The sequence below is a fragment of the Triticum dicoccoides genome, chromosome 7B, assembly GCF_002162155.2.
Source record: "Triticum dicoccoides isolate Atlit2015 ecotype Zavitan chromosome 7B, WEW_v2.0, whole genome shotgun sequence".
NCBI classification, from domain to species: Eukaryota; Viridiplantae; Streptophyta; class Magnoliopsida; order Poales; family Poaceae; genus Triticum; species Triticum dicoccoides.
The window spans coordinates 431,273,192-431,299,677 of NC_041393.1; positions in this window are offsets into that span (position 1 = coordinate 431,273,192).

Below are 26,486 nucleotides of genomic sequence, written 5' to 3' on the forward strand. Positions count from 1 at the left end.
CAAGAAACCGTCGGCAGAAAAAAAAAACCAAAAGAAATGCAAAATCAAGAAACCGTCGGCAGAAAAAAAAAGGAGAAAAGGAGAGCGGAAGGGCAGAGGGGGCGCAATGGCGAAGAAGCAGGACGAGGAGACGGGTCTGATGCCGCGATGAACTCCGTCGGAACCAAGAGAGAAACTCTACCGTACCAGGGCAAGAAACCGATGAGCGAAATCCACCCACAAAAAATGCGATTTCTCTCGCGCAGCACAATCGAGAAGGGGGAGCGGGGTGGGAAGGGGAAGGGAATCCAAAACGCACGCACCAATGAGAAAACCCCAAAGGGAAGCACGTTTGGTGAGGAGGAGGCGATGGAAAAGCCCTTGGCGCAGGCAGCAGCTGGGGGTTTTGAATGCTGGGAAGGGAAAAGATGGGGTGGTGGGAATACAAAGGGGCGTCAGTCTCAGTCGTCACTCGGTCCGGTCAGGTCAGGTCAGGTCGGGCCCGGACGGTATGCCAGCATTGGTTTTCAAGAAATATTGGCAGTTGATGGGCATGCATATCATCAAGGAGGTCCGGCATGTGCTAGAAGGAGGGGATTTGCCTATGGGCTGGAATGATACACATGTGGTACTCATACCAAAGGTTAAAAACCCTGACAGAATTAAAGATCTTCATCCAATAAGCTTGTGTAACGTGTTGTATAAGATGTCTCAAAGGTATTAGCGAACCGCCTCAAGCTCATTCTACCGGAGATCATTTCTGTCAATCAAAGTGCGTTTGTTCCCGGGCGCCTGATAACTGACAATATACTCGTGGCTTATGAGGTCTCACATTTTTTGATGAATAAGAGGACTGGAAAGGAAGAGTTTGCGGCAGTTAAGGTGGACATGAGTAAGGCATACAACCGAGTTGAGTGGGCTTTCCTAGAAGCAATGATGAACAAACTTGGGTTCGCAAGCACGTGGGTGAAGCTGATAATGAAGTGTGTAACTTCAGTAAGGTACAGAATCAAGGTTAATGGCGAGCTATCTCAGCAGTTTTCGCCTTCAAGAGGACTACGGCAGGGGGACCCAAGTTCGCCGTATCTGTTTGCAATCTGCGCGGAAGGGTTGTCGGCCTTGTTGAATGATGCCCAGCAACGCGGTACGTTCAGTGGCATACGGATATGCCCAGGAGCGCCGTCCATATCGCACTTGTTCTTTGCGGACGACTCGGTCCTGCTCATGCGTGCGCGGATGGAGGAGGCTCTAGAGTTAAAACGGATCCTTCAGGTATACGAGCGGTGCTCGAGACAGTGCATTAATCATGAGAAGTCCGCGGTGATGTTTAGCAAGAACAGCTCGGGACAGACAAAGGGAAGTGTGAAATGTGCTTTGGGCATTGACAGCGAGGCCTATAATGAGAAATACCTGGGCCTTCCGGTGTATATTGGGCGGTCCAAGCGCAAGGCATTTGCTTACCTAAAAGATCGCATTTGGAACCATATGCAGGGCTGGAATGAGAGGACACTATCTCGGCAAGGCAAGGAAATCCTAGTGAAAGGGGTGGCGCAGGCGGTTCCGACATTTGCAATGTCTGTGTTCTATCTCACCAAGACCTTTTGTGAAGAGTTAAGCTCTATGATTGCTAGATACTGGTGGAGCCAGCAAGATAAGGATAACAAGGTCCATTGGGTGAGCTGGCAAAAGCTAACAAGATCTAAGGGCAGAGGTGGACTTGGCTTCAGAGATATTCATGATTTCAACATTGCTATGCTAGCCAGGCAAGTATGGCGTATGATTGAGCAACCAGACAGCTTGTGTGCACAACTCATGAAGGCCAAGTATTTCCCGGATAGCTCTATCCTTGAGGCTGGGGAGAGCTCAAATATGTCGTATGCATGGCGCAGCATCACCTATGGGATTGAGCTGGTTAAGCAGGGAATGATCTGGCGTGTGGGGGATGGGGAGAGTATTCATATTTGGGATGACCCCTGGATACCCAGGGCTTGGTCGAGGCGGGTCATCACGCCCCGAGGGGGTAATCTCCTCACCAAAGTTGCTGAGCTCATCGATCCAACCACGGGTAAATGGGACACGAAGCTGGTCACTGATATGTTTTGGGAGGAGGATGCCAACCTGATTCTTCAGATGCCACTTCGAGATGGGGCAGTTGATTTCCTCGCATGGCACTTTGACACCAAGGGCGTGTTCTCGGTCAAGCAAGCGTATAAGCTGAAACGAGCACTATCCGAGCCGGAGAATGCGCAGGCGAACAGAGCACCGTATGGTGGGGGGGGATCTAGATGCCGGAGGAGAAGCTAAATGGAAACATTTATGGAAGCTGGCGTGCCCGGGGAAGGTGAGGCATTTCATGTGGCGCCTTGCACACAACACGCTCGCCACGAAGGATATCTTATGCAGGAGAGGAATGGCGATTGAGAATCATAATTGTTTCTTGTGCAACATGAGAAACGAGACGGCAAAGTATCTGTTTGTGGAGTGCCATGAGATTAAGCAAGTCTGGCGGGAGCTTGAACTGGAACATGTTCGACAAAGATTGACTGAGTGCAATACGGTAGACTCCACTTTGCAAGTTCTGTGGCAGATCCCGGAGAAGGACCGGATGTTGGTTATCATCATGTGGTGGCAATGGTGGACTCAGCGCAACAAAGTCCGTGAGGGAGACAAGCCGATGGATCACATGCAGTTCGCTGCTAGAGTTGCATGCACAGCCGGAGAGTACCAGGGGTGTTTCTGCAAAACACCCTCCCCGCCAGCAAGCGCGACGCGCTGGTCCCCTCCTCCAGCGGATACTATTAAATTCAACGTGGACGGGGCTTTCATTGCCGATGGCATGCAAGGGGGCTGGGGCATGGTTGCGCGGGATCATACCGGAGGGGTGGTAGCTGCGCGGGCCGGTCGAGTTGGTTATGCCGCGGATGCTTTCACTACAGAGCTGGTGGCCGTGGAGCACGCGCTCGACCTGGCGGCGGAGCTGGGAGTCGTGCGACTAAATGTTGAGATGGATGCCTTGCTACTTGAACAGGCCCTGAACAGGCGGTCTCCGGTTTTCTCCCGACAAGCGCGGGCAATTGAGGATATAAAGGTGCAAGCCCGGTTGTGGTTCTCCTCCTGCGTGTTTAGCCACTGTAAACGCGAAGCAAACATGCCAGCGCACCATTTGGCCAGGTTAGGACTTGCTCGCCCTGTTGGCGATCTTCTAGTTGCTGATCATGTAATTCCAGCCATTGTGGCTGATTGTGTAATGGGCGATATTGCCCATAATGTTTCGTAATAAAGCTTAATGTTTGCCCTCAAAAAAAAGGTCAGGTCAGGTCAGGTCAGGTCAGGGGGCCAACGCGGAAGCTTAGCCTCAAGTCCTCTCCGTAGGCCGCACGAGGCACAAATCTAAATGAGAAACATTCGTTTACGGGTCTATTAACCGGCGGAAAATTTTCTGCCGTCAGATCCGCATCTCAACAAAATTTGCAGTGTCACGGTTTGCGGGATATGCTAGGGATGGTGCAGGATCGTATTGGTGCCGGATCGTATTCCTCCCGTGACGCAGCACCTTCTTCTCCGGTGGCAGCCGCCTCCTTTGCCACCACGCACGCTCCGCCCCTTGGAGTCGCTTGAGCGCGGACCAAAAGATCTTATTGAGCAGGTCAAACTTGCGCCACGCCTGCCGGCCACCGCTGCGGAAGTGCGCGCCGCACTCCCGCGCATGCACTTGGTGCCACTCCTCCACCAGCGGGTGGAGGGAGGAGCTCCCCACCTCGTTCTCGTGGCGGTGCTTGCGCTGCGGCGAGCCACCGCGGCCCCCTCAGTCACCCCTCCCGCGACCAGCACTCGATGTCGCGAGGAGCTTAGTGGGGGGAGGGGAAATGATGGATGCAAACCCTTAAAGTCGGCTGCACCGGTATATATGCGGGAATCAGGGGTGGTTTACCGGCTGCACGTAATTTTTTTTACGGGTTGGGCCATTTTTAGGGTACCCGGTCGGTCGTTTTTTCACGCAAACTATAAATCCATCGAAATTTTACGGGTCAGGTTTGCTAGCATCTCTACAAGTTTCGTTATATCGTGATAGCATAAAACCACTGTAAAGAAAATTTTAAAATTATTTTACAGTACCACGCATGCTGCGGTAGAACATACAGTATACAACAAATTTTTACCATAAAAACAAATATTCCATTTGTCGATGTTTTTTTTAAAAAAATCCTTTATCTTTTCTTTCATGGTCATCTTCCTTCCCAAATCACCCGCACAAGCAGTCATCCCCAACCGCGACCGCTTTTGCCGCTCCATGGTTGTCGGGCCCCGATGGCAACCTCGAGCCCACATCGAACTGTCGCGGTCACTCGAGTGCTCGAGGGGCGCGATGGCTGTCAGGAATGAGGCGAGGAAGGGTAGGGGGCGTCGGCAGCTGTTGACGTGAAACTTTCCTCCCACCAATGGCGTTCTGGTATAGGGGAGTTGAACATTTTCTCTACAAAACAAGATATCTTAGGTATGAGATTTTTTTAGAAAGAGTTGTATAATTTTTTCAATGTCGGCAATTTTGTGGGATCTGAAATGAACATTTTTTCTGCCCAAAACAGTTGTTATTTTACCATTTCAGGTCTTTTATGCTCTAAGGGCATCTCCAATGCCCTTCTCTCAAATAGGACTCACTATCTGTAACCATAACTCAATATCAAACATGAGAGAAACTCTATATGAATGCCTCCGAGAGTTTATCAGTATATTCAATGATCTGGCGTAGCAACGACATAAAAAATGGACAAGTCATAAAAATATCATGCTAGCCATACTATGATCATGCAAGACACATGACGAACATGTCTTTAGTCATGTAATGTAATATGGTGGTAGTGCAAGGTGATACACTCGAAATGCTATGAAAATGCCATGATAGATATGTATGGGCACCGTTTTTGTGGAGATGCGGGGGTTTTGTGTAGAAGAACAAGAGAAAGTGCTCCCAGGGAATTGGATGTACCAGTGAAGTATGCACCAAGTTCTAATGTGAGAGTAGGCAATGCTCCGTACCGTATAGGCTAGTAATAGAAGATGAACGAAAGTGCAAAGGCTTCGAACTCGCTTTTATTCACAAAGAATTCAAACACTAGACAAGAGCGCCGTAGTGTCATACTGCATAAGACTCAAAATTTGAGTAGCCAGCGGGGGTGGTTTGGCAGAGGGTTACCCCGCTGTGCATCATGGATCTACTAAAGTCCTTGGGTTTATCAGCAGAAATCATCTACAACATTTGATTGCTAATCAAGCCACCCCTAGAGTCCCCAACTTATGTGATTAGCTAAATTTCAAGGGATCCCTTTATTGGCATTTGATAATAAAAAACATGACAATGTTTGTCAGAAGATAACAAGATTTCCTCATGTAAAACAAATGCAAAGTAAGCATGTCAAAACAGCGGAACACACTATTGCACGAAAATCTTATGATAGAGAGCATTGCATGAGACACTACGCATGCAAAAGTAACATCCCCACAATTTAAGCTTTGCAATATTGAACTAGCGAAAATTAAGAAAGTGAAGAGAAAATACAGTTATTAAAGAGAGTATAAGAAATGATTACCTCGCCAAGCTTAATTAAGTAAGGGTTAGACACTTTTACCATTGAGGCACACATGGCCTCTTCTCTAATAGATGTTGACCTTACTTCATCAAATCTCCTTGATGTGGTCCCACGACTGCCCTCCAATAGAACCTGCTAAAATAACTAAAAGGAAAACGAGGTATTTTGTGCTTTTTAGGTTTTTCATATTTTTTATAGCACAAGGGTTAGCAATGATCGGTTCATCTACTTGAGCACATCGCTTAAGATGATAAACTAAGTCTAGAAGTGGTACCTCTCCTAGGTTGGGATGAAGTGCGTGTGGGACTAGATATTAAACATGAGAGTGCAGCTCCTAAGTGCCTAATTAAAAAGAGAGATCCTCACTTAAGGTGAGAAACTTCATACTAAGCAACTTTTATTTGAGCGAAGTTCGTATTGGCAAACATTTCGAGGCACTTGTTGGTGAAGTCTGTCAAGTTGAAGCAACCAGTGGCTCATGCAGATCTTTTATACGGTTGGCATTAGAGGGAGGAAAAGATCAACCCTAAGAGGTGCTCCCACTCCCCTTTATGTAGACCTCCGAGGTGGGCTCGACACTTGAGCCCACTAGGAGTCTACACCCATTTTCCAGTCGAATCCAATCCGAACGGGTTGCGGCCTCTTAAGTGTGTGTTGGTGCAATATCTGCCTACATTGAGTTTTGGAGATTGTTGACAGAAACATGTATGAAATAATGTGTTTGCTAGTGCACATAGAGAGAAAAGTCCATACACAACCGAAGAGAATGTTGTCTCCGGTGCTGAGTTCGAGGAACTTCACCGAAGCCCATCTGCATTGCGGAGAAGAACGAGCTACATCTGATGAAGTGATAGAGTCGAGAAGATTAATGTGAAGAAATCGACCCCTCAAAAGATTTGCTGGTATAGCGAAGCTTTTTGTTTCAATACTGTTGTTCGAAGAAATTGATTGCAGCGACTGAAGTCGAAGACAAACGAAACATTGAGTTTTTTTTCTTTCAGTCTTTTGAGTCATAGGACCTCCGTAGTATTAAGAGGGGTATAGCTTCTCATTGCTTAAGATCGGCTGTGATGCTTAGCGACAACCTATGAAAGATGCAAGAGAAATCTCTTTGTGCTCCAAGTAAATACCTGCCAGCAAGAGACTGTGATCTTCTTCGCTGCGAGAGATTTGCCTCGGACCGAGGAGTTAGCATTTCTTGCTCCACAAGGAATGTTACCATTGTGCTCAAATCTGACCGTTGGAATCGTGTCGTTCGACCATTGGCTGAGGCCGATGTCCAATTTGGTCATTTCTCATTTGGGAAGGCACGGCTATAAATAGCCAGCCCTCTCCAACGTTATATGTTGGCTGCTCGGCTTGAGATTTTTGAGAAGATTGATTTGAGCAACCCCTCTCTGAGTGATTTGAGTTTAAGATCCACCGAGAGAAAACCAAGAGCCCAAACTTAGACAGTGGTTTAGCATCACAATAGTTATGAGTGATAGTTCTTGTACCTATTACTCTTGAGAGTTGCGCACTCTCTAGATGGATAGGTTTGGCTTTGAGTGTTGAAGAGTTGTTGTCTTCATCGAGCCTGATCTTCAGCAGCCAAGAGTGGTTGTGGTTCGCGAAGGTCGACCGAAGGTTTGGAGATCGGCGACAAGGATCTACCATGAGTGAAATCAATCTGAGTCTGATCAGCTCTGTGTTGAAGGAGAATAGGATGAAGAGAGTTTATGTTCCGTGTTAAGTCACAGCGCCTCCAACCAGACGTAGCCCTTTGGTAGAAGGGTGAACTGGTCTACCAAATATTTTGTCCCCATCGAGCACCACTGGTTATATCTACTCTACTACAATTCATTCAATAACTTTCGTTCATGCTCAGTGCCGTTAGATTGTTGACCTTTGTTCTGTTTTGTGTTATTCATCCCGTGTTGCAATATCAATTCCCTGTATTATCCTCATCTTCTTTCCTTCATCATCAGTATGTATCCTTGTTATATTGTGTAACCCTGATCTTGCATTTCCTCCAGTGAAGGTTATGTTTTGCTTCATTATGTTGCACTTGTTTGCTTGTTGCATAACTCTCATCGTAGTTAAACCAATTATCAATCGGGAAAACTTTGTTTTTGCCATTCTAGTTTTTGCCAACTTTGTTTATGCCACTCTAGAATTTGACATCTCACTTTTGCCACTCTTAGCTTCTGACAATACATCAGAAATGCCATTCCGTGGCAAAAATGATAATTTTTCATTTCACTTTTGCCACTCTTAGCTTTTGACATGTATCACAATTGCCACTCTAGAATGTTTGCTTTTGCCACGGAATGGCAAAACTGATATATTGTCAAAAGTTAAGAGTGGCAAAAGTGAAATGTCAAATTCTAGAGTGGCATAAGCAAAGTTGGCAAAAACTAGAGTGGCAAAAACAAAGTTTTCCCTTATCAATCAAGCTCGCTCTGTTGTAAATGTTTTTCTCGATGAATATGCCTCTGACGAAGAACTCTGATTCAGTACATTTCTTTCAATACTCTATTCCGATGTGGTGTTTGGAATAAGTTTCAAAGCTTTCGAAAGAAAATTTGAATCTCCCATTCACCCCCCCTCTGATCGATATACTCTCGGTCCTAACAATTGGTATCATAGTAGGTACTCCATGTCTCTATTTATTAAAGGTCTAACGTCCTTGGAGTTTTGAGTATATCACTTGTAGGTAGATCCTCGCACTCTGAAAGGTTTCCCGTCTTTGATGGAAATGACTATCTGTACTGGAAAGAATGAATGAGAATTAGAATTCAAGCCGTCAACTATGATCCATGGCAGATTGTGGAAGAAGGCTACACCATTCAGCAACAAAACAATCTGTCCTCGGATGACAAGGAAAATCTGCAGTTGGATGCTCAAGCAAAAGATATGATATGTGGCAGTCTATCTAAATACATTTTCCTTCCGTTTCAAAGGCTCAACACTGTGAAGCAAATGGGGGATGCTCTTAACAATGCACATGTAGATCTTGTTGCCTGATCTGACCCTCACACCAAAATGCTTCGAGCCATGTTCATTGGATGTAGAAGCCTGTGCAAGGAAAGTGTTATGGAACTCACTGATCAATTAACAAACATTGTTGAAAGACTACATCAGCTAGGGGTAACTGATAAAGATGTAGTCAACAAGCTTCTGAGTGCTCTTGACGAATCTTTTGATCTCATTGTGTCTGAAATCAAACAAAGACCTGACTATGAAGAGCTTCACTATGTTGAAGTCATGTCATTGATTTCAATCCAGGAAGAAAAGATAGAGCTGGAAATGGCAAATCAAGAATCCTCTTCGGAAGGTGAAGGAGAAAGTCTCTCACATTATGGTAGTTCCGAAGAAGAAGAAGATGTCGAAAATCAACACTCCATCACTCAAGAGATTGAAATGCTCACACAACGATTGAGTGATCTTAAGAGACACAATCTTTATCTCGTCAATGATGAAGAATTCCATGCACCAGAATCATCAAGAAGACGTCTGCCTCTAAAAGATATGAAGTGCTTCAAATGCAAACTATACAGCCATGTCATCGCTGATTGCCCTGGTTGGGAAGAAAAACCTAGCAGCAGATGGAAATATCTTCATTGTTGTGGTTTTACTTAAATGGATCATCATACTAAGCTCTCGAAGGAAATTACTACTTCATCTTCTTAGAATAGACCAGTCACTAACATTAAAGCTAGAGCAGTCATCGAATCAAATATGAAGAGGATGCCACGGCTGAACAGAGCATATGCGGACTTGATAGTAGAATCTGAAGAAGAAGCCACGGATACTGATTCTGATGAAGAAGAATCCTACAAAAGGATTGGGAGAAGTAATGCCTACATTTCTATCGAATCTTCGAAGAAAGTCACCAACCCAGACACCGATGATGATGATTCAAGTGATGATGAATCAAGCGATGATGAACCAATCGCCTTTTGTCTCATGGCAAAATCCTCAAACGATTAGGTATCTACCAAACACCTAAGGTCCATGGATGAATGCTCTCCTGAATACATATATTATGCCAAGCTGGTCAAAATTGCTATGTCTCAACATGATGAACTTGAAATTCTTGAAAGAAATCTCAGAAAAACTAAAGGATTACTGGTCGAAGAGATGGAGAAGAATCAAAAGTTGATTCAAGAGCAAGATGCTTTTTCATCAACTATTGATAATCTTACCATTTGATATGATTCACTTGCAGTTGACTATGAGAGTTTATCAAATGAACTCCTTAGCAGGAATCAAGTGAAGGAAATATGCCCTAGAGGCAATAATAAAGTTATTATTTATTTCCTTATATCATGATAAATGTTTATTATTCATGCTAGAATTGTATTAACCGGAAACATAATACATGTGTGAATATATAGACAAACAGAGTGTCACTAGTATGCCTCTACTTGACTAGCTTGTTAATCAAAGATGGTTATGTTTCCTAACCATGGACAAAGAGTTGTTATTTGATTAACGGGATCACATCATTAGTTGAATGATCTGATTGACATGACCCATTCTGTTAGCTTAGCACCCGATCGTTTATTATGTTGCTATTGCTTTCTTCATGACTAATACATGCTCCTATGACTATGAGATTATGCAACTCCCGTTTACCGGAGGAACACTTTGTGTGCTACCAAACGTCACAACGTAACTGGGTGATTATAAAGGTGCTCTACAGGTGTCTCCAAAGGTACTTGTTGGGTTGGCGTATTTCGAGATTAGGATTTGTCACTCCGAATGTCGGAGAGGTATCTCTGGGCCCTCTCGGTAATGCACATCACTTAAGCCTTGCAAGCATTGCAACTAATGAGTTAGTTGCGAGATGATGTATTACGGAACGAGTAAAGAGACTTGCCGGTAACGAGATTGAACTAGGTATTGGATACCGACGATCGAATCTCGGGCAAGTAACATACCGATGACAAAGGGAACAACGTATGTTGTTATGCGGTCTGACCGATAAAGATCTTCGTAGAATATGTAGGAACCAATATGGGCATCCAGGTCCCGCTATTGGTTATTGACCGGAGACGTGTCTCGGTCATGTCTACATTTTTCTCAAACCGTAGGGTCCGCATGCTTAAAGTTACGATGGCAGTTTCTTTATGAGTTTATGTATTTTGATGTAACGAAGTTTGTTCGGAGTCCTGGATGTGATCATGGACATGACGAGGAGTCTCGAAATGGTTGAGACATAAAGATTGATATATTGGACGACTATATTTGGACACCGGAATTGTTCCGGGTGATTTCGGAGAAAACCGGAGTGCCGAGGGGGTTACCGGAACCCCCAGGGAGAGTTAATGGGCCACATGGGCCTTGGTGGGAAGAGAGAGGGGCGGCCAGGGTGGGCCGCGTGCCCCCTCTCCCTCTGGTCCAAATTGGACTAGGAGGGGGGGGGGGCAGCGCCCCCCTTTCCTTCCCCCCTCTCCCCCTTCCTTCCCCCTCCTAGTAGGAGTAGGAAAGGAGGAGTCCTACTCCTACTAGGAGGAGGATTCCTCCTCCTTGGCGCGCCCCAAGGGGCCGGCCGGCCTCCCCCCTTTCTCCTTTATATACGGGGGCGGGGGGCACCCCATAGACACGCAAGTTGATCTTCGTGATCGTTCCTTAGCCGTGTGCGGTGCCCCCCTCCACGATATTACGCCTCGGTCATATTGTAGCGGTGCTTAGGCGAAGCCCTGCGACGGTTGAACATCAAGATCGTCACCACGCCGTCGTGCTGACGGAACTCCTCCCCGAAGCTTTGCTGGATCGGAGCCCGGGGTGCGTCATCGAGCTGTACGTGTGTCAAGAACTCGGAGGTGCTGGAGTAATGGTGCTTGGATCGGTTGGACCGGGAAGACGTACAACTACTTCCTCTACATTGCGTCAACGCTTCCGCTTCGGTCTACGAGGGTACGTAGACAACACTCTCCGCTCTCGTTGCTATGCATCACCATGATCTTGCGTGTGCGTAGGAAAATTTTGAAATTACTACGTTCCCCAACAGTGGCATCCGAGCCTAGGTTTTATGGTTTGATGTTGTATGCACGAGTAGAACACAAGTGAGTTGTGGGCGATATAAGTCATACTGCGTACCAGCATGTCATACTTTGGTTCGGCGGTATTGTTGGATGAAGCGGCCCAGACCGACATTACGCGTACGCTTACGCGAGACTGGTTCTACCGCCGTGCTTTGCACACAGGTGGCTGGCGGGTGTCAGTTTCTCCAACTTTAGTTGAACCGAGTGTGGTTACGCCTGGTCCTTGCGAAGGTTAAAACAGCACCAACTTGACAAACTATCGTTGTGGTTTTGATGCGTAGGTGAGATTGGTTCTTGCTTAAGCCCTTAGCAGCCACGTAAAACTTGCAACAACAAAGTAGAGGACGTCTAACTTGTTTTTGCAGGGCATGTTGTGATGTGATATGGTCAAGACATGATGCTAAATTTTATTGTATGAGATGATCATGTTTTGTAACCGAGTTATCGGCAACTGGCAGGAGCCATATGGTTGTCGCTTTATTGTATGCAATGCAATCACCCTGTAATGCTTTACTTTATCACTAAGCGGTAGCGATAGTCGTAGAAGCATAAGATTGGCGAGACGACAACGATGCTACGATGGAGATCAAGCTATCGCGCCGGTGACGATGGTGATCATGACGGTGCTTCGAAGATGGAGATCACAAGCACAAGATGATGATGGCCATATCATGTCACTTATATTTATTGCATGTGATGTTTATCTTTTATGCATCTTATCTTGCTTTGATTGACGGTAGCATTTTAAGATGATTTCTCACTAATTATCAAGAAGTGTTCTCCCTGAGTATGCACCGTTGCCAAAGTTCGTCATGCCCAGACACCACGTGATGATCGGGTGTGATAAGCTCTACGTCCATCTACAACGGGTGCAAGCCAGTTTTGCACATGCAGAATACTCGGGTTAAACTTGACGAGCCTAGCATATGCAGATATGGCCTCGGAACACGGAGACCGAAAGGTCGAGCGTGAATCATATAGTAGATATGATCAACATAAGATGTTCACCATTGAAAACTAATCCATTTCACGTGATGATCGGTTATGGTTTAGTTGAATTTGGATTACGTGATCACTTAGAGGATTAGAGGGATGTCTATCTAAGTGGGAGTTCTTAAGTAATATGATTAATTGAACTTAAATTTAATGATCTTAGTACCCGATAGTATCTTGCTTGTCTATGTTGATTGTAGATAGATGGCCCGTCCTGTTGTTCCGTTGAATTTTAATGCGTTCCTTGAGAAAGCAAAGTTGAAGGATGATGGTAGCAACTACGCGGACTGGGTCCGTAACTTGAGGATTATCCTCATTGCTGCACAGAAAAGTTACGTCCTGGAAGCACCGCTGGGTGCCAGGCCTGCTGCTGATGCAACTGACGACGTTAAGAATGTCTGGCAGAGCAAAGCTGATGACTACTCGATAGTTCAATGTGCCATGCTTTACGGCTTAGAACCGGGACTTCAACGACGTTTTGAACGTCATGGAGCATATGAGATGTTCCAGGAGTTGAAGTTAATATTCCAGAAGAATGCCCGGATTGAGAGATATGAAGTCTCCAATAAGTTCAATAGCTGCAAGATGGAGGAGAATAGTTCTATCAGTGAGCATATACTCAAGATGTATGGGTATTGTAATCACTTGATTCAACTAGGAGTTACTCTTCCGGATGATAGCGTCATTGACAGAATTCTCCAATCACTTCCACCAAGCTACAAGAGCTTCGTGATGAACTATAATATGCAAGGGATGGATAAGACAATTCCCGAGCTCTTCGCAATGCTAAAGGCTGCGGAGGTAGAAATCAAGAAGGAGCATGAAGTGTTGATGGTCAACAAGACCACGAGTTTCAAGAAAAAGGGTAAAGGGAAGAAGAAGGCGAACTTCAAGAAGAACAGCAAGCAAGTTGCTGCTCAAGAGAAGAAACCCAAGTCTAGACCTAAGCCTGAAACTGAGTGCTTCTACTACAAGCAGACTGGTCACTGGAAGCGGAACTGCCCCAAGTATTTGGCGGATAAGAAGGATGGCAAGGTGAACAAAGGTATATGTGATATACATGTTATTGATGTGTACCTTACTAGAGCTCGCAGTAGCACCTGGGTATTTGATACTAGTTCTGTTGCTAATATTTGCAACTCGAAACAGGGACTATGGATTAAGCGAACACTAGCAAAGGACGAGGTGACGATGCGCGTGGGAAATGGTTCCAAAGTCGATGTGATCGCGGTCGGCACGCTACCTCTACATCTACCTTCGGGATTAGTATTAGACCTAAATAATTGTTATTTGGTGCCAGCGTTGAGCATGAACATTATATCTGGATCTTGTTTGATGCGAGACGGTTATTCATTTAAATCAGAGAATAATGGTTGTTCTATTTATATGAGTAATATCTTTTATGGTCATGCACCCTTGAAGAGTGGTCTATTTTTGATGAATCTCGATAGTAGTGATACACATATTCATAATGTTGAAGCCAAAAGATGCAGAGTTGATAATGATAGTGCAACTTATTTGTGGCACTGCCGTTTAGGTCATATCAGTGTAAAGTGCATGAAGAAACTCCATACTGATGGACTTTCGGAACCACTTGATTATGAATCACTTGGTACTTGCGAACCGTGCCTCATGGGCAAGATGACTAAAACGCCGTTCTCCGGTACTATGGAGAGAGCAACAGATTTGTTGGAAATCATACATACAGATGTATGTGGTCCGATGAATGTTGAGGCTCGTGGCGGATATCGTTATTTTCTCACCTTCACAGATGATTTAAGCAGATATGGGTATATCTACTTAATGAAGCATAAGTCTGAAACATTTGAGAAGTTCAAAGAATTTCAGAGTGAAGTTGAAAATCATCGTAATAAGAAAATAAAGTTTCTACGATCTGATCGTGGAGGAGAATATTTGAGTTACGAGTTGGTCTACACTTGAAACAATGCGGAATAGTTTCGCAACTCACGCCACCCGGAACACCACAGCGTAATGGTGTGTCCGAACGTCGTAATCGTACTTTACTTGATATGGTGCGATCTATGATGTCTCTTACAGATTTACCGCTAATGTTTTGGGGTTATGCTTTAGAGACGGCCACATTCACATTAAATAGGGCACCATCAAAATCTGTTGAGATGACACCTTATGAACTATGGTTTGGCAAGAAACCAAAGTTGTCATTTCTTAAAGTTTGGGGCTGCGATGCTTATGTGAAAAAGCTTCAACCTGATAAGCTCGAACCCAAATCGGAGAAATGTGTCTTCATAGGATACCCAAAGGAGACAGTTGGGTACACCTTCTATCACAGATCCGAAGGCAAGACATTCATTGCTAAGAATGGATCCATTCTATAGAAGGAGTTTCTCTCGAAAGAAGTGAGTGGGAGGAAAGTAGAACTTGATGAGGTAACTATACCTGCTCCCTTGTTGGAAAATAGTACATCACAGGAACCGGTTTCTGTGACGTCAAAACCAACTAGTGAGGAAGTTGATGATGATGATCATAGAACTTTAGATCAAGTTGCTACAGAACCTCGTAGGTCAAACAGAGTAAGATCCGCACCAGAGTGGTACGGTAATCCTATTCTGGAAGTCATGCTACTAGATCATGATGAACCTACGAACTATGAAGAAGCGATGGTGAGCCCAGATTCCGCAAAATGGCTTGAAGCCATGAAATCTGAGATGGGATCCATGTATGAGAACAAAGTATGGACTTTGGTTGACTTGCCCGATGGTCGGCAACCAATTGAGAATAAATGGATCTTCAAGAAGAAGACTGACGCTGACTGTCGGTGTCAAAACCGGCGGATCTCGGGTAGGGGGTCCCGAACTGTGCGTCTAGGCGGATGGTAACAGGAGACGAGGGACACGATGTTTTACCCAGGTTCGGGCCCTCTTGATGGAGGTAAAACCCTACGTCCTGCTTGATTAATATTGATGATATGGGTAGTACAAGAGTGGATCTACCACGAGATCAAGGAGGCTAAACCCTAGAAGCTAGCCTATGGTATGATTGTTGTAATGGATGTTGTGTCCTACAGACTAAAGCCCTCCGGTTTATATAGACACCGGAGAGGGCTAGGGTTACACAGAGTCGGTTACAATGGTAGGAGATCTACATATCTGTATTGCCAAGCTTGCCTTCCACGCCAAGGAAAGTCCCATCCGGACACGGGACGAAGTCTTCAATCTTGTATCTTCATAGTCTTGGAGTCCGGCGGACGATGATAGTCCGGCTGTCCGGACACCCCCTAGTCCAGGACTCCCTCAGTAGCCCCTGAACCTGGCTTCAATGACGATGAGTCCGGCGCGCATAATGTTCGGCATTGCAAGGCGGGTTCCTCCTCCAAATAATCCATGGAAGATTGTGAACACCAGGATAGTGTCCGGCTCTGCAAAATAAATTCCACATTCCACCGTAGAGAGAATAATATGTGCACAAGTTCAATCTGCTGACGTATTTTGCGGCGTGACGTCACACCACTACCAAGCTTTTACTTGAATCGTTTTTTATTATACCACCTTAGCGCGTTTAGCGAAGTGGTTTCCTTGGCACGTCTTGTCGAAGCAGAGGTCGTGTTCCCCTTATTCCGGGATTCTCATCAATACGGACGTGGGTAACCCAACTGCGCCCGTCGCCATGCCTCCTCTATCGAAGGCGAGTCCCGAACGGTCACGGAGACGGCTCTTGGTATTCTCCCTCTTTATAATAGGACCAAGGCTCGTTTCTTTTCTTCAATCTTCCACCGAATCTTCTCCTTGCTCCAAGTTCCAACACCCAGAGCCCCAGATTCGAGCGCTTCGGACCTTCAATAATGTCCGTCTCCGACCTTCAGGGCCGGTGGATGCCCTCCTCCGTTACGGAGGAGGACGTGCTAAAGCTGCGAGAAGCCAAGTACCTGTCCTACGAGATTTCGCACAGGTTGCCCGCCGAAGGGCAGGCCACCCCCACCCCCGAGCCCGGCGAGTATGTCGTCTTTGTATCCCACCTCCGTCGGGGTTTAAGCTTCCTAACGGATCCTTTTGTGAGAGGCTCATGTTTTACTATGGGTTGGAATTCCACAACTTGGCTCCGGAGTCCATCCTCCATATTTCCGCGTTTATTGTCGTCTGCGAAGCCTTCCTCCGCGTCACCCCCCACTTCGGCCTGTGGCTGAAGACCTTCAATGTGGAGCCGAAGATGATCGGGGGGCGTCAAGCAGAGTGCGACGGGGCAGCCGTAAGCAGGAGGGCCGATGCCCCGTGGCCCGAGGGCTCCTTCTAAGAGGAGCTCGGCTTGTGGCAGCAGGAGTGGTTCTATATCACCGCTCCGAAGGGCAGCAGGCGGAAGCCGCGCCTCCATTCTGCTCGGGACCTCCACGACGGTTGATGTCGTGGGTCAACCAAGGGCTCAATTGGGGGCCGTCAAAAGACGTGCCCCTATTGCAGGGCCGGATTCGAGACCTCTAAGCGAGGGAGATCGATCTGGTCGTGGTGATGCAGGTTATGCTAATTAGGCGTCTCCTGCCCTGCAAACGCCGTCCTCTCCGGCTATGGGAGTTCAATCCGGAGGGACCATGGATTCTCCAACACTTCACGGGTACGACACCCGTGGAGATGTACAAGTTGTTCTTCGGATCACAGGCGGTGTGTCCGGAATTGACCGAGGATGCCGGCCTAAGCTGCAATCGCCCGGATACTCAAGTAAGTAGCTCAGTGTTCGGACGTACCGTTTGTTTGCCTTTCTACAATTCGCCTTTTAACCCGTTATCCTTCAACAGGAGTGGATAGCACAAGCAAAGCTGATACGGTGTCCGGCCCCCCTCCCAGAGACCGCGCCGGAGCCTGTGCTGGTCAGAATGTTGGAGGTTGCGCCTTCAGAAGAAGGCGAAGGGGAAAATGGAGGAGCTACCGCTTCGCCCAAGGGGGCGCTTGAAGAAGGGGGGATCGAGAATCCCTCCCTCCAAGGGGAGAAGAGGACCGCCTCCGAAAATCCGGAGGCCAAAGCCCCTAAGTGGGGGAAGAAGTCTTCACCAGAGGGTCCTGCATCCGGGGAGGCCCCGGCCGCACAATCTCCCGTAAAGCATTAGCCCTCCAGCGAGCCGTGAGTAGAAAAAAGGGAGTTTGGTAACGAGAGACATCCCTATTTGTGCTTCTGAGGATAACCGAGTTTTTTACCTTGTAGTTCGGATCTCCGACCTCCTCAGATGAGCTCGTCTTCGGGGGATCTTCGTCCGGAGATGATGGAGAGCGAGACGCCTTCGTCTGCTGCGCCGTCGGATAGGGCGGACGAGCCTGAAGTGTCGTCACGGAGGGTATCCCCGAGTCCGGCAGAGCCGAAGAGTTCGGCGCCGACTAGTGTTCGGCCGGGGGAGCTGAAGGATCTGCTTGAGAGGGCGTCCATCTCAGAAGATCACCGTACATTGATGAGTATGGTGATTGGAAGGATTTCGTCCGCCGAAACGGATTGCATAATGCCGTCAGGAGTTTGCTGGCAGGTTTTGAGGTACGTAAAAACGACGCACCTTTTTGACAGTTTTGCACATGAAAGTGCGCCCTGTATAGATAGTAGCCCCTGAGACTCGGTAGGTTGTCAAAAGCGACAGCGTGCCGAGGATCAAAATCGCAGGTATTGAGTGTCACCTTTCCTATGCAGGTGGCGGATAGTCCGGGGGCTAACCGGACTAATGGAGTTGCTGAATTAATGCGGCAACTCGATGTTGCGGATGCAGACATCGCGCTAGTCAACAAGCGACTTGACGAGTCGCAAGGTAAGTTTTCTCTCCGCAGTCACCTATTAAGGGAGCCAAAGCCCACCTCTTACAATATTTGTGCTTAACGCAGATGGTGCTGCTGCTGTGGAGAGCCTTCGGGCAGAACTTGCTCAAGCCAAGGAGCAAGCCAGAAGGAGTAATGCGGCTGCCGCGAGGGCGGCCGAGGAGTTAGAAGCCGAAAGGGCTGCACACTGCCGAAGCAGGGAAGAGATGGCCAAACTGGCCGTTAAATTAAAGGATGCTACCGACCGCAATGAGGCTCTTGAAAAGGAGCGCCTATCGGAGCGAGAAGACCTGGGGAAGGCCACCGCCGAAGCCAAGGATGCCCGTTCTGCAATGCGGGCTATGAAGGAGGAGCTGCGTCAAGCCGGAGATATTGTGGCTGGCAAGCCTTTTCTGCTGCGCCGCAGGTTTATGGATCCAAAGTATGCTCAGCTTGGCCAGCTGTGGGGCCCGGAGGCTCCTTATATGGACTTAGCGGCAAGTGCGGTGGATGCCATTGTGCACTTCCGGGGCCAGAAGGATCACAAGACGGAAGAGCTGTTTTGGTCTCAATTCCATAGTCCGGATCGTTAACTTCCGCTGACCGACCAGTTGGCCGAATGGGCTGAGCTGAATAGGTTGTCCGGGCTTGCCATGACGGATATCGTGACTAATGTCTGGCCGGATAGGCCCAAGCCGAAGAGCTATTTTGGCTTGTTGCAGCAATTTCTTGGGGCGGTGCCGCATATTAAGGTGATGAAGCGGTCAGCCTGCGTAGAGGGTGCACGGATGGCACTTGCCCGTGTGAAGACACATTGGACAGAGATGGATGCCGCCGCTGTTGCAACCCAGGGTTCGGATGAGAACCGGTTACCTGCCGAGCACTATTTTGGGGAAGTTCTGCGTGGTGCTCGTATAATAGAGTCGCAGTGCTCGAAAAATGTCACGTTCAAATGAACGTTTTATTTTGTAAAACAATCTTTATGATATAGGCGCCTTTTGTACTTGTGCGTTCAAGTATTGAAATATCTCCTGTGTGGCCGTTTATGTATACGTATGTATAACCTGAAAGATGGCAGTCGTCGGCTTCAGCCCCCACGCACAAGGTGCGGGGGTGTTCGCAAAAATAGCGCATTTTCACACTTAATCCGACGTCTCGGTCCTGTTTAAGGAGGTGGTAGCGTAGCAAACGAGGCAACCGGACTATAATGCTTTATCACTTTCACTTAGCCATTGGAGTTCGAGGGTGGGGCTACAATATAGCCCCTGGGGGCACCATGCTCTCCGAATTCGGGGCGTGTATGTGCCTGACCGGGAAACGGTCCTTCGTCAAAGCGGAGGAATTCTAAACATTCCGGTGGTCGATCGAGTGGTTGACCAGTCTCTCGCTGTATCATGACAGTCAATTTTCGGCTTTCTCTACTGAGGTGCTCGCCCAACCGAACTGGGGCACAATCGCAGTAGTTCTCCTGGTGCCGCATTAGCCGATGATACGGAACGTAAGGCAGCAAAACACAGGAGCCGGGCAAACCCAACATTTGACCAAAGACATGATTCGGAGCTGATGCATATAAGGCCTAACTCGAGACGCCGAACACTCCCTAAGGTGTTCGGTCTTTTATAATAACGGGCAAAACAATGCCCTAAGCCCCTTGTGTCCAGGTACGGGCGAGGTCCTCTGACGCGGCCGATGCCAAAACGTCAGTATCCTCTCTGGTTATCATGAAAAAACCAGGGGATTATAGCAACAAGAGACAGTAAAAAAGGTTTACGCAGGGTCTTAATCTGAAAAGAATCCTAGCACCGGGTCCCTACTGCACGTCTGCACCTGTGTCTCCATTGTGCCGTTATCCTGGACGGGTGTGCACGGTGTTCATCTGTAAAAAGAGAGGAACTTAGTTTGAAAAGAAATCATGCGAAAAGTGCATAAAGAAAAATATTAATAAATTAATAAATCTGAGCCTATATTAGCCCATTGTTGCTTATATGCGCAGCCCCCTGGGAAGGGGTGTGCGGCTAGGGAGCCCCTAGCTTATTTATGCCGGACACGTCTAGCCGTGTCCGGGGTCTTTGAATGATCCTCTTAATGAAATGATGCCACGTGGACCGGGCATTTTAAGTGTAAGAGACGCGTAATGTGGTATGGCGTTGAAGCGAACAAAAGCTTCACGCCCCAATAGTGCTCGATAGCTACTTTTGAATGGGGCGACATGGAACATTAGCTTTTCGCGTCGGAAGTTGTCCAGTGACCCGAACACAACTTCTAGTAATAAGGAGCCTGTGCACTTGGCATAAGGGCCTGGCGTCACTCCTTTGAAGGAAGTGCGGCTATGTCGAATTTTAGTAAGGTCTATCCCCAACTTGCGGATTGTGTTCGGATATAGCAGGTTTAAATCGCTGCCGCCGTCCATCAGGACTTGCGTAAATTGTAGTTCGTCGATTATAGGATCCAATATCAGAGCAGTCCATCCTGCGTTCCGAATGCTTCTGGAATAATCCAGGTGGTCGAAAGTGACTGGTTTCGACGTCCAACTTCGAGGTTCCGCTGGGGTGGATCGTGCGGCACTTATTTTGACGGGTGCCGCATTGTTTTTCCGTAATATCACATGAAGTGAGTTTACTGTTTTGACTTCTTGTGGGAAAGTCTTTTGTTTTCTGGTGCTCTGCTGGTGGGGTTTATCATCATCCTCGCTTGATGCGTCGAGCCCCTTGTGTTCGGCGTTTGGTCGGCCGGACTGTTTGAAAACCCAACAATCTCGGTGGGTGTGGTTTGCAGGCCTTCCGGGGGTACTGTGGATTTGACATATTTGATCCAAAATTTTGTTTAAGTTGGATAGCTCATCACTGTTATCCTTAAGAGGCAGTGTTTTGTTGTTTGGCCACGAGCTTTTGAATCCGGCGTTGACCGCCGTATTCTTTGGGCTTTTTTCTTTATTCCGGCGCTGATCCTTTCTGCGCCGTGATTTTCCGTTTCCATCTCTAATCTCGGATGTACTCGGGTCGCTGGTGCTGCATCTTGCTAGCCAGTTGTCCTCCCCCGCGCAAAATCGGGTCATGAGGCTTGTTAGCGCGGCCATTGTCCTCGGCTTCTCTTGGCCGAGGTGTCTGGCGAGCCATTCGTCACGGACGTTATGTTTGAAAGCTGCTAAGGCTTCCGCGTCCGAACAGTCGACTATTTGGTTCTTTTTGGTAAGGAACCTGTTCCAGAATTTGCGCGCTGACTCTCCGGGCTGTTGAGTTATATGACTTAGATCGTCTGCATCCGGAGGGCGGACATAAGTCCCTTGAAAATTTGCTCTGAACGCGTCCTCGAGCTCTTCCCAACTTCCAACAGTGTTTTCTGGGAGGCTTTTGAGCCAGTGCCGAGCTGGCCCTTTGAGCTTGAGGGGTAGATATTTTATGGCGTGGAGATCATCTCCTCTAGCCATATGTATGTGTAGTATGTAATCCTCTATCCAGACTCTAGGGTCTGTTGTTCCGTCGTATGCCTCTATGTTTATGGGTTTGAACCCTGCTGGAAATTCATGATCCATCACCTCATCGGTGAAACATAGTGGGTGTGCGGCGCCCCTGTATTTGGGTGTGCCGCTGTCTTCAAACACTTGGCGTGTTGTGATGCTTCCTGGGGCCCTCTTTTTTGGCCCGTAAATGGACATGGCTGGGCCATCTGTTTTCCCAGGATCATGAGTCGGCTTGAGTGCGGCGCCGCTTGTCGCTTTTGGCCTGTCATCTGGTCGTCTATCCGGCCAGGTGGCTTCTTTAATTTTTGACTGTGGTGGCTTTATGGCTTCCTCGTCAAATTCTGGCAGCAGCTTGCGCTTCGGGTAGCTCTTTGATTGATGGTCGTTGCCATATTTGTCTGCGGTCTTGAGTACTTTGCTCCACCTCATTCTGAGTATGTCTTCCGCTGTTTTGAGCTTCCGTTTTTCCTTCTTCAAGCTTCTTGCGGTGGCGACGAGTCTTCCGTGAAGGTTCTTATGCTCCGGTGGTATGTCCGGTGTGAGGTCATCCGGACTGTTGGTTTCGCCGGGATTGGATTGATTATCCGATTCGTCCTGTTCGGACGGTTGCTTGGTTGCATGTTCATCGTCCACTGGTTTGCCCTGCTCTAACGCTGGGTCATTAGGAATGCTGTCTTTGCCGAGGCGGGGCTTAGGGCGGCGCTTGCGTCGCCGTTTTGGTTGTTTATCGGCGGGTTTATCCTTTGTCGCGCCCCGTTGTTCCTCGTCGTCGCTTCCTTTTGGGGTATCCACCATATATACGTCGTGTGTTGGGGTGGTCTTCCAGTGCCCTGTAGGCGTTGGTTCTTGATCGTCTCCGGCATCGTCGTCCATACCGTCGATTTCTTCGGAGTCATAGTCTAGCATGTCTGTTAGATCGTCGACAGTGGCTACAAAGTGGGTGGTGGGTGGGGTTTGAATTTCTTCGTCGTCCGCATCCCAACCCTCCTGGCCGTAGTCCGACCAGGGCTCTCCGGATAGTGAGAGATGCTTTAGCGAATTTAGGATATCGCCAAAGGGTGAGTATTGGAAGATGTCCGCGGCGGTGAACTCCATGACCGGCGCCCAATCAGATTCGATTGGCAGGGGCGCGGGAGGTTCGGAGTCCGGCAGGGAGTCCGGCACTTCGGAGTCACGAGCTTTGCAAGGGACAGGGTCAGTGTTCGGCTCCATCGCCGTGGAAATTGCAGCCCCCGAGGCGGTGTCCAGCCACCCGTCCTTGATCTGCGCAATCGGCTCCGGACCGTGGGTCAGAGCGGATTTGTGTGTGGCCTCCAAGGTACTGTCCGACGGCAGAGTTAGATCATGCCCATCGCGACAGTGCGGCACGCTCGGCTGCAGCTCGGATCCATCGAAGATCAAGTCTTCGTGGATATCCGCCGTGAAGTTTAAGCTTCCAAATCTGACCTGACGGCCAGGGGTGTAGCTTTCGATCTGCTCCAGATGGCCAAGTGAATTGGCCCGCAGCGCGAAGCCGCCGAACACGAAGATCTGTCCGGGGAGAAAAGTCTCACCCTGGACAGTGTTGTTGTTGATTGAAGGAGCCATCAAGCCTATCGATGACGACACAGAGGAACTCTCAATGAAAGCACCAATGTCGGTGTCAAAACCGGCGGATCTCGGGTAGGGGGTCCCGAACTGTGCGTCTAGGCGGATGGTAATAGGAGACGAGGGACACGATATTTTACCCAGGTTCGGGCCCTCTTGATGGAGGTAAAACCCTACATCCTGCTTGATTAATATTGATGATATGGGTAGTATAAGAGTGGATCTACCACGAGATCAAGGAGGCTAAACCCTAGAAGCTAGCCTATGGTATGATTGTTGTAATGGATGTTGTGTCCTACGGACTAAAGCCCTCTGGTTTATATAGACACCGGAGAGGGCTAGGGTTACACAGAGTCGGTTACAATGGTAGGAGATCTACATATCCGTATTGCCAAGCTTGCCTTCCACGCCAAGGAAAGTCCCATCCGGACACGGGACGAAGTCTTCAATCTTGTATCTTCATAGTCTTGGAGTCCGGTGGACGATGATAGTCTGGCTGTCCGGACACCCCCTAGTCCAGGACTCCCTCACTGACGGTAATGTTACTGTCTACAAAGCTCGACTTGTTGCAAAAGGTTTTCGACAAGTTCAAGGGATTGACTACGATGAGACCTTCTCACCCGTAGCGATGCTTAAGTCTGTCCGAATCATGTTAGCAATTGCCGCATTTTATGATTATGAAATTTGGCAAATGGATGTAAAAACTGCATTCCTGAATGGGTTTCTGGAGGAAGAGTTGTATATGATGCAACCAGAAGGTTTTATCGATCCAAAGGGAGCTAACAAAGTGTGCAAGCTCCAGCGATCCATTTATGGACTGGTGCAAGCCTCTCGGAGTTGGAATAAACGCTTTGATAGTGTGATCAAAGCATTTGGGTTTATACAGACTTTTGGAGAAGCCTGTATTTACAAGAAAGTGAGTGGGAGCTCTGTAGCATTTCTAATATTATATGTGGATGACATATTATTGATTGGAAATGATATAGAATTTCTGGATAGCATAAAGGGATACTTGAATAAAAGTTTTTCAATGAAAGACCTCGGTGAAGCTGCTTACATATTGGGCATTAAGATCTATAGAGATAGATCAAAACGCTTAATTAGACTTTCACAAAGCACATACCTTGACAAAGTTTTGAAGAAGTTCAAAATGGATCAAGCAAAGAAAGGGTTCTTGCCTGTATTGCAAGGTGTGAAGTTGAGTAAGACTCAATGCCCGACCACTGCAGAAGATAGAGAGAAAATGAAATATGTTTCCTATGCTTCAGCCATAGGCTCTATCATGTATGCAATGCTGTGTACCAGACCTGATGTGTGCCTTGCTATAAGTTTAGCAGGGAGGTACCAAAGTAATCCAGGAGTGGATCACTGGACAGCGGTCAAGAACATCCTGAAGTACCTGAAAAGGACTAAGGATATGTTTCTCGTATATGGAGGTGACAAAGAGCTCATTGTAAATGGTTACGTTGATGCAAGCTTTGACACTGATCCGGACGATTCTAAATCGCAAACCGGATACGTGTTTACATTAAACAGTGGAGCTGTCAGTTGGTGCAGTTCAAAACAAAGTGTCGTGGTGGGATCTACGTGTGAAGCGGAATACATAGCTGCTTCGGAAGCAGCTAATGAAGGAGTCTGGATGAAGGAGTTCATATCCGATCTAGGTGTCATACCTAGTGCATCAGGTCCAATGAAAATCTTTTGTGACAATACTGGAGCGATTGCCTTAGCGAAGGAATCCAGATTTCACAAGAGAACCAAGCACATCAAGAGACGCTTCAATTCCATCTGGGATCTAGTCCAGGTGGGAGACATAGAGATTTGCAAGATACATACGGATCTGAATGTTGCAGACCCGTTGACTAAGCCTCTTCCACGAGCAAAACATGATCAGCACCAAGACTCCATGGGTGTTAGAATCATTACTGTGTAATCTAGATTATTGACTCTAGTGCAAGTGGGAGACTGAAGGAAATATGCCCTAGAGGCAATAATAAAGTTATTATTTATTTCCTTATATCATGATAAATGTTTATTATTCATGCTAGAATTGTATTAACCGGAAACATAATACATGTGTGAATATATAGACAAACAGAGTGTCACCAGTATGCCTCTACTTGACTAGCTTGTTAATCAAAGATGGTTATGTTTCCTAACCATGGACAAAGAGTTGTTATTTGATTAACGGGATCACATCATTAGTTGAATGATCTGATTGACATGACCCATTCTGTTAGCTTAGCACCCGATCGTTTAGTATGTTGCTATTGCTTTCTTCATGACTTATACATGTTCCTATGACTATGAGATTATGCAACTCCCGTTTACCGGAGGAACACTTTGTGTGCTACCAAACGTCACAACGTAACTGGGTGATTATAAAGGTGCTCTACAGGTGTCTCCAAAGGTACTTGTTGGGTTGGCGTATTTCGAGATTAGGATTTGTCACTCCGAATGTCGGAGAGGTATCTCTGGGCCCTCTCGGTAATGCACATCACTTAAGCCTTGCAAGCATTGCAACTAATGAGTTAGTTGCGAGATGATGTATTACGGAACGAGTAAAGAGACTTGCCGGTAACGAGATTGAACTAGGTATTGGATACCGACGATCGAATCTCGGGCAAGTAACATACCGATGACAAAGGGAATAACGTATGTTGTTATGCGGTCTGACCGATAAAGATCTTCGTAGAATATGTAGGAACCAATATGGGCATCCAGGTCCCGCTATTGGTTATTGACCGGAGATGTGTCTCGGTCATGTCTACATTTTTCTCGAACCGTAGGGTCCGCACGCTTAAAGTTACGATGACAGTTTCTTTATGAGTTTATGTATTTTGATGTACCGAAGTTTGTGCGGAGTCCTGGATGTGATCATATACATGACGAGGAGTCTCAAAATGGTCGAGACATAAATATTGATATATTGGACGACTATATTCGGACACCGGAATTGTTCCGGGTGATTTCGGAGAAAACCGGAGTGCCGGGGGGGTTACCGGAATCCCCCGGGAGAGTTAATGGGCCACATGGGACTTGGTGGGAAGAGAGAGGGGCGGCCAGGGTGGGTCGTGCACCCCCTCTCCCTCTGGTCCGAATTGGA